This window comes from Schistocerca americana, chromosome 10 (genome assembly GCF_021461395.2).
Source record: "Schistocerca americana isolate TAMUIC-IGC-003095 chromosome 10, iqSchAmer2.1, whole genome shotgun sequence".
In the NCBI taxonomy this organism is placed as follows: Eukaryota; Metazoa; Arthropoda; class Insecta; order Orthoptera; family Acrididae; genus Schistocerca; species Schistocerca americana.
In genome coordinates this window covers 3,792,013-3,801,387 of record NC_060128.1, presented here as the reverse complement: position 1 = coordinate 3,801,387, position 9,375 = coordinate 3,792,013, and positions in this window count along the sequence as shown.

The window sequence follows — 9,375 nt, the reverse complement described above, 5'->3', positions numbered from 1 at the left end:
AAAGGCACAATGACGACTTAAGTACAAGAGGACTGACAGTCTAACTTTCTATGATTTGAACCTCTCCTGTGAGTCCAGTTTTAGGTTCCATTGCTTCACTTCAGGTTTACTGTATCCCTTGGACCTTCTTATTGACGATGAAACACAGAAGTTGCATCGGAATTAAATTCAAAAGGCACAATGCCGATTTAAGTACAAGAGGACTGACACTATAACTTTCTATGATTGAACCTCTCCTGTGAGTCCAGTTTTAGGTTCCATTGCTTCACTTCAGGTTTACTGTATCCCTTGGACCTTCTTATTGACGATGAAACACAGAAATTGCATCTGAATGTAATACAAATGGCACAATGTCGACTTAAGTACAAGAGGACTGACACTGCCTTTTTCTATGATTTGAACCTCTCCTGTGAGTCCAGTTTTAGATTCCGATGCTTCACTTCAGGTTTACTGTATACCTTGCTCCTTCTTATTTACGATGAAACACAGAAATTCCATCCGAAGTTAATACAAAAGGCACAATGACGACTTAAGTACAAGAGGACTGACAGTCTAACTTTCTATGATTTGAACCTCTCCTGTGAGTCCAGTTTTAGATTCCGATGCTTCACTTCAGGTTTACTGTATACCTTTGACCTTCTTATTGACGATGAAACACAGAAATTTCATCCGAATTTAATACAAATGGCACAATGCCGACTTAAGTACAAGAGGACTGACACACTCACTTTCTATGATTTGAACCTCTCCTGTGAGTCCAGTTTTAGATTCCGATGCTTCACTTCAGGTTTACTGTATCCCTTGGACCTTCTTATTGACGATGAAACACAGAAATTGCATCCGAAATTAATACAAAAGTCACAATGGTGACTTAAGTACAAGAGGACTGACACTCTCACTTTATATGATTTGAACCTCTCCTCTGAGTCCAGTTTTAGATTCCGATGCTTCACCTCAGGTTACTGTATCCCTTGGACCTTCTTATTGACGATGAAACACAGAAATTGCATCCGAATTTAATACAAATGGCGCAATGCCGACATAAGTACAAGACGACTGACACTCTCACTTTCTATGATTCGAACCTCTCCTGTGAGTACAGTTTTAATTTCCGATGTTTCACTTCAGGTTTACTGTATCTCTTGGACGTTCTTATTGACGATGAAACACAGAAATTGCATCGGAATTAAATTCAAAAGGCACAGTGCCGACCTAAGTAGAAGAGGACTAACACTCTCACTTTCTCTGATTTGAACCTCTCCTGTGAGTCCAGCTTTAGATTCCGAAGCTTCACTTCAGGTTTGCTGTATACCTTGCAGCTTCTTATTGACGATGAAACACAGAAATTGCATCGGAATTTAATTCAAAAGGCACAATGCCGTCTTAAGTAAAATAGGACTGACACTCTCACTTTCTATGATTTGAACCTCTCCTGTGAGTCCAGTTTTAGATTCCGATGCTTCACTTCGGGTTTACTGTATCCCTCGAACCTTCTAATTGACGATGAAACACAGAGTTTGCATCCGAATTTAATACAAAGGTACAATCCCGACTTAAGTACGAGAGGACTGACACTCTAACTTTCTATGATTTGAACCTCTCCTGTGAGTCCAGTTTTAGATTCTGATGCTTCACTTCAGGTTTACTGTATCCCTTGGACCTTCTTATTGACGATGAAACACAGAAATGGCATCCGAATGTAATACAAAAATCACAATGGCGACTTAAGTACAAGAGGACTGACACTCAAACTTTCTATGATTTGAACATCTCCTGTGAGTCCAGTTTTAGATTCCGACGCTTCACTTCTGGTTTACTGTATCCCTTGGAACTTCTTATTGACGATGAAACACAGAAATTGCATCGGAATCATATTCAAAACGCACAATGCCGACTTAAGTAAAAGAGGACTGACACTCTCACTTTCTATGATTCGAACCTCTCCTGTGAGGTCAGATTTAGATTCCGATGCTTCACTTCAGGTTTAATGTATCCCTTAAACCTTCTTATTGACGATGAAGCACAGAAATTGCATCGGAATTAAATTCAAAAAGCACAATGCCGACTTAAGTACAAGAGGACTGACAATCTAACTTTCTGTGATTTGAACCTCTCCTGTGAGTCCAGTTTTAGATTCCGATGCTTCCTTTCAGGTTTACTGTATACCTTTGACCTTCTTATTGACGATGAAACACAGAAATTTCATCCGAATTTAATACAAATGGCACAATGCCCACTTAAGTACAAGAAGACTGACACACTCACTTTCTTTGATTTGAACCTCTCCTGTGAGTCCAGTTTTAGATTCCGATGCTTCACTTCAGGTTTACTGTATCCCTTGGACCTTCTTATTGACGATGAAACACAGAAATTGCATCCGAAATTAATACAAAAGTCACAATGGTGACTTAAGTACAAGAGGACTGACACTCTCACTTTATATGATTTGAACCTCTCCTGTGAGGTCAGATTTAGATTCCGATGCTTCACTTCAGGTTTAATGTATCCCTTGGACCATCTTATTGACGATAAAACACGGAAATCGCATCCGAATTTAATACATATGGTACAATGCCGAATTAAGTACAAGAGGACTGACCCCCGCCCTTTCTATGATTTGAACCTCTCCTGTGAGACCGGTTTTAAATTCCGATGCTTCACTTCAGGTTTACTGTATACCTTGCACCTTCTTATTGACGATGAAACATAGAAATTGCATTGGAATTTAATACAAAACGCACAATGACGACTTAAGTAAAAGAGGACTGACACTCAAACTTTCTATGATTTGAAACTCTCCTGTGAGTCCAGTTTTAGATTCCGATGCTTCACTTCAGGTTTACTGTATCCCTTGGACCATCTTATTGACGATGAAACACAGAAATTGCATCAGAATGTAATACAAATGGCACAATGGCGACTTAAGTACAAGAGGACTGACACTCTCACTTTCTATGATTTGTACCTCTCCTGTGAGTCCAGTTTTAGATTCCGATGCTTCACTTCAGATTTACTGTATCCCTCGGACCTTCTAATTGACGATGAAACACAGAGTTTGCATCCGAATTTAATACAAAAGGTACAATGCCGACTTAAGTACAAGAGGACTGACACTCTAACTTTATATGATTTGAACCTCTCCTGTGAGTCCAGTTTTAGATTCTGATGCTTCACTTCAGGTTTACTGTATTCCTTGGACATTCTTATTGACGATGAAACTCAGAAATTGCATCCGAATGTAATACAAAAATCACAATGGCGACTGAGTACAAGAGGAGTGACACTCTCACTTTCTATGATTTGAACATCTCCTGTGAGTCCAGTTTTAGATTCCGACGCTTCACTTCTGGTTTACTGTATCCCTTGGAACTTCTTATTGACGATGAAACACAGAAATTGCATCGGAATCAAATTCAAAACGCACAATGCCGACTTAGTAAAAGAGGACTGACACTCTCACTTTCTATGATTTGAACCTCTCCTGCGAGTCCAGTTTTAGATTCCATTGCTTCACTTCAGGTTTACTGTACCCCTTGGACCTTCTTATTGACGAAGAAACACAGAAATTGCATCGGAATTAAATTCAAAAGGCACAATGCCGATTTAAGTACAAGAGGACTGACACTCTAACTTTCTATGATTTGAACCTCTCCTGTGAGTCCAGTTTTAGATTCCGATGCTTCACTTCAGGTTTACTGTATCCCTTGGACCTTCTTATTGACGATGAAACACAGAGTTTGCATCCGAATTTAATACAAAAGGCACAATGGCGACTTAAGTACAAGAGGACTGACACTTTCACTTTCTATGATTTGAATCTCTCCTGTGAGTCCAGTTTTAGATTCCGATGCTTCACCTCAGGTTTACTGTATCCCATGGACATTCTTATTGACGATGAAACACAGAAATTGCATCCGAATTTAATACAAATGGCACAATGCCGACTTAAGTACAAGAGGGCTGACACTCTCACTTTCTATGATCCAAACCTCTCCTGTGAGGTCAGATTTAGATTCCGATGCTTCACTTCTGGTTTAATGTATCCCTTGGACCTTCTTATTGACAATAAAACACGGAAATCGCATCCGAATGTAATACAAATGGCACAATGCCGACTTCAGTACAAGAGGACTGACGCACTCACTTTCTATGATTTGAACCTCTCCTGTGAGTCCAGTTTTAGATTCCGATGCTTCACTTCAGGTTTACTGTATCCCTTGGACCTTCTTATTGACGATGAAACACAGAAATTGCATCCGAAATTAATACAAAAGTCACAATGGTGACTTAAGTACAAGAGGACTGACACTCTCACTTTATATGATTTGAACCTCTCCTCTGAGTCCAGTTTTAGATTCCGATGCTTCACCTCAGGTCTACTGTATCCCTTGGACCTTCTTATTGACGATGAAACACAGAAATTGCATCCGAATTTAATACAAATGGCGCAATGCCGACTTAAGTACAAGAGGACTGACACTCTCACTTTCTATGATTCGAACCTCTCCTGTGAGTACAGTTTTAATTTCCGATGCTTCAATTCAGGTTTACTGTATCCCTTGGACGTTCTTATTGACGATGAAACACAGAAATTGCATCGGAATTAAATTCAAAAGGCACAGTGCCGACCTAAGTAGAAGAGGACTAACACTCTCACTTTCTCTGATTTGAACCTCTCCTGTGAGTCCAGTTTTAGATTCCGAAGCTTCACTTCAGGTTTACTGTATACCTTTCAGCTTCTTAATGACGATGAAACACAGAAATTGAATCGGAATTTAATTCAAAAGGCACAATGCCGTCTTAAGTACAATAGGACTGACACTCTCACTTTCTATGATTTGAACCTCTCCTGTGAGTCCAGTTTTAGATTCCGATGCTTCACTTCGGGTTTACTGTATCCCTCGGACCTTCTAATTGACGATGAAACACAGAGTTTCATCCGAATTTAATACAAAGGTACAATGCCGACTTAAGTACGAGAGGACTGACACTCTAACTTTCTATGATTTGAACCTCTCCTGTGAGTCCAGTTTTAGATTCTGATGCTTCACTTCAGGATTACTGTATCCCTTGGACCTCCTTATTGACGATGAAACACAGAAATTGCATCCGAATGTAATACAAAAATCACAATGCCGACTTAAGTAAAGGAGGACTGACACTCTCCCTTTCTATGATTCGAACCTCTCCTGTGAGGTCAGATTTAGATTCCGATGCTTCACTTCAGGTTTAATGTATCCCTTGGACCTTCTTATTGACGATGAAACACAGAAATTGCATCGGAATTAAATTCAAAAGGCACAATGCCGACTTAAGTACAAGAGGACTGACACTCTAACTTTCTATGATTTGAACCTCTCCTGTGAGTCCAGTTTTGGATTCCGATGCTTCACTCCAGGTTACTGTATCCCTTGGACCTTCTTATTGACGATGAAACACAGAAATTGCATCCGAATTTATTACAAATGGCACAATCCCGACTTAAGTACGAGAGGGTTGACACTCTCACTTTCTATGATTCGAACCTCTCCTGTGAGGTCAGATTTAGATTCCGATGCTTCACTTCAGGTTTACTGTATCCCTTGGACCTTCTTATTGACGATGAAACACAGAGTTTGCATCCGAATTTAATACAAAAGGCACAATGGCGACTTAAGTACAAGAGGACTGACACGTTCACTTTCTATGATTTGAATCTCTCCTGTGAGTCCAGTTTTAGATTCCGATGCTTCACCTCAGGTTTACTGTATCCCATGGACATTCTTATTGACGATGAAACACAGAAATTGCATCCGAATTTAATACAAATGGCACAATACCGACTTAAGTACAAGAGGGCTGACACTCTCACTTTCTATGATTCAAACCTCTCCTGTGAGGTCAGAATTAGATTCCGATGCTTCACTTCAGGTTTAATGTATCCCTTTGACCTTCTTATTGACGATAAAACACGGAAATCGCATCCGAATTTAATACAAATGGTACAATGCCGACTTAAGTACAAGAGGACTGACACTCGAACTTTCTATGATTTGTACCTCTCCTGTGAGACCGGTTTTAAATTCCGATGCTTCACTTCAGGTTTACTGTATACCTTGCACCTTCTTATTGACGATGAAACATAGAAATTGCATTGGAATTTAATACAAAAGGCACAATGACGACTTAAGTAAAAGAGGACTGACACTCAAACTTTCTATGATTTGAAACTCTCCTGTGAGTCCAGTTTTAGATTCCGATGCTACACTTCAGGTTTATTGTATCCCTTGGACCTTCTTATTGACGATGAAACACAGAAATTGCATCTGAATGTAATACAAATGGCACAATGTCGACTTAAGTACAAGAGGACTGACACACTCACTTTCTATGATTTGAACCTCTCCTGTGAGTCCAGTTTTAGATTCCGATGCTTCACTTCAGGTTTACTGTATCCCTTGGACCTTCTTATTGACGATGAAACACAGAAATTGCATCCGAAATTAATACAAAAGTCACAGTGGTGACTTAAGTACAAGAGGACTGACACTCTCACTTTATATGATTTGAACCTCTCCTCTGAGTCCAGTTTTAGATTCCGATGCTTCACCTCAGGTTTACTGTATCCCTTGGACCTTCTTATTGACGATGAAACACAGAAATTGCATCCGAATTTAATACAAATGGCGCAATGCCCACTTAAGTACAAGAGGACTGACACTCTCACTTTCTATGATTCGAACCTCTCCTGTGAGTACAGTTTTATTTTCCGATGCTTCACTTCAGGTTTACTGTATCCCTTGGACGTTCTTATTGACGATGAAACACAGAAATTGCATCGGAATTAAATTCAAAAGGCACAGTGCCGACCTAAGTAGAAGAGGACTAACACTCTCACTTTCTCTGATTTGAACCTCTCCTGTGAGTCCAGTTTTAGATTCCGAAGCTTCACTTCAGGTTTACTGTATACCTTGGACCTTCTTATTGACGATGAAACACAGAAATTGCATCGGAATTTAATTCGAAAGGCACAATGCCGTCTTAAGTACAATAGGACTGACACTCTCAATTTCTATGGTTTGAAACTCTCCTGTGAGTCCAGTTTTAGATTCCGATGCTTCACTTCGGGTTTACTGTATCCCTCGGACCTTCTAATTGACGATGAAACACAGAGTTTGCATCCGAATTTAATACAAAGGTACAATGCCGACTTAAGTACGAGAGGACTGACACTCTAACTTTCTATGATTAGAACCTCTCCTGTGAGTCCAGTTTTAGATTCTGATGCTTCACTTCAGTTTTACTGTATCCCTTGGACCTTCTTATTGACGATGAAACACAGAAATTTTATCCGAAATTAATACAAAAGTCACAATGGTGACTTATGTACAAGAGGACTGACACTCTCACTTTATATGATTTGAACCTCTCCTGTGAGGTCAGATTTAGATTCCGATGCTTCACTTCAGGTTTAATGTATCCCTTGGACCTTCTTATTGACGATAAAACACGGAAATCGCATTCTAATTTAATACAAATGGTACAATGCCGACTTAAGTACAAGAGGGCTGACACTCGCACTTTCTATGATTTGAACCTCTCCTGTGAGACCGGTTTTAAATTCTGATGCTTCACTTCAGGTTTACTGTATACCTTGCACCTTCTTATTGACGATGAATTATAGAAATTGCATTGGAATTTATTACAAAAAGCACAATGACGACTTAAGTAAAAGAGGACTGACACTCAAACTTTCTATGATTTGAAACTCTCCTGTGAGTCCAGTTTTAGATTCCGATGCTTCACTTCAGGTTTACTGTATCCCTTGGACCTTCTTATTGACGATGAAACACAGAAATTGCATCTGAATGTAATACAAATGGCACAACGTCGACTTAAGTACAAGAGGACTGTCACTGCCACTTTCTATGATTTGAACCTCTCCTGTGAGTCCAGTTTTAGATTCCGACGATTCCCTTCTGGTTTACTGTATCCCTTGGAACTTCTTATTGACGATGAAACACAGAAATTGCATCGGAATCAAATTCAAAACGCACAATGCCGACTTAGGAAAAGAGGACTGACACTCTCACTTTCTATGATTTGAACCTCTCCTGCGAGTCCAGTTTTAGATTCCATTGCTTCACTTCAGGTTTACTGTATCCCTTGGACCTTCTTATTGACGAAGAAACATAGAAATTGCATCGGAATTAAATTCAAAAAGCACAATGCCAATTTAAGTACAAGAGGACTGACACTCTAACTTTCTATGATTTGAACCTCTCCTGTGAGTCCAGTTTTAGATTCCGATGCTTCACTTCAGGTGTACTGTATCCCTCTGACCTTCTTATTGACGATGAAACACAGAAATTGCATCCGAATGTAATACAAAAATCACTATGGCGACTTAAGTACAAGAGGACTGTCACTCTCACTTTCTATGATTTGAACATCTCCTGTGAGTCCAGTTTTAGATTCCATTGCTTCACTTCAGGTTTACTGTATCCCTTGGACCTTCTTTTGACGAAGAAACATAGAAATTGCATCGGAATTAAATTCAAAAGGCACAATGCCGATTTAAGTACAAGAGGACTGACACACTAACTTTCTATGATTTGAACCTCTCCTGTGAGTCCAGTTTTAGATTCCGAAGCTTCACTTCAGGTTTACTGTATACCATGGACATTCTTATTGACGATGAAACACAGAAATTGCATCCGAATTTAATACAAATGGCACAATACCGACTTAAGTACAAGAGGGCTGACACTCTCACTTTCTATGATTCAAACCTCTCCTGTGAGGTCAGAATTAGATTCCGATGCTTCACTTCAGGTTTAATGTATCCCTTTGACCTTCTTATTGACGATAAAACACGGAAATCGCATCCGAATTTAATACAAATGGTACAATGCCGACTTAAGTACAAGAGGACTGACACTCGAACTTTCTATGATTTGTACCTCTCCTGTGAGACCGGTTTTAAATTCCGATGCTTCACTTCAGGTTTACTGTATACCTTGCACCTTCTTATTGACGATGAAACATAGAAATTGCATTGGAATTTAATACAAAAGGCACAATGACGACTTAAGTAAAAGAGGACTGACACTCAAACTTTCTATGATTTGAAACTCTCCTGTGAGTCCAGTTTTAGATTCCGATGCTACACTTCAGGTTTATTGTATCCCTTGGACCTTCTTATTGACGATGAAACACAGAAATTGCATCTGAATGTAATACAAATGGCACAATGTCGACTTAAGTACAAGAGGACTGACACACTCACTTTCTATGATTTGAACCTCTCCTGTGAGTCCAGTTTTAGATTCCGATGCTTCACTTCAGGTTTACTGTATCCCTTGGACCTTCTTATTGACGATGAAACACAGAAAT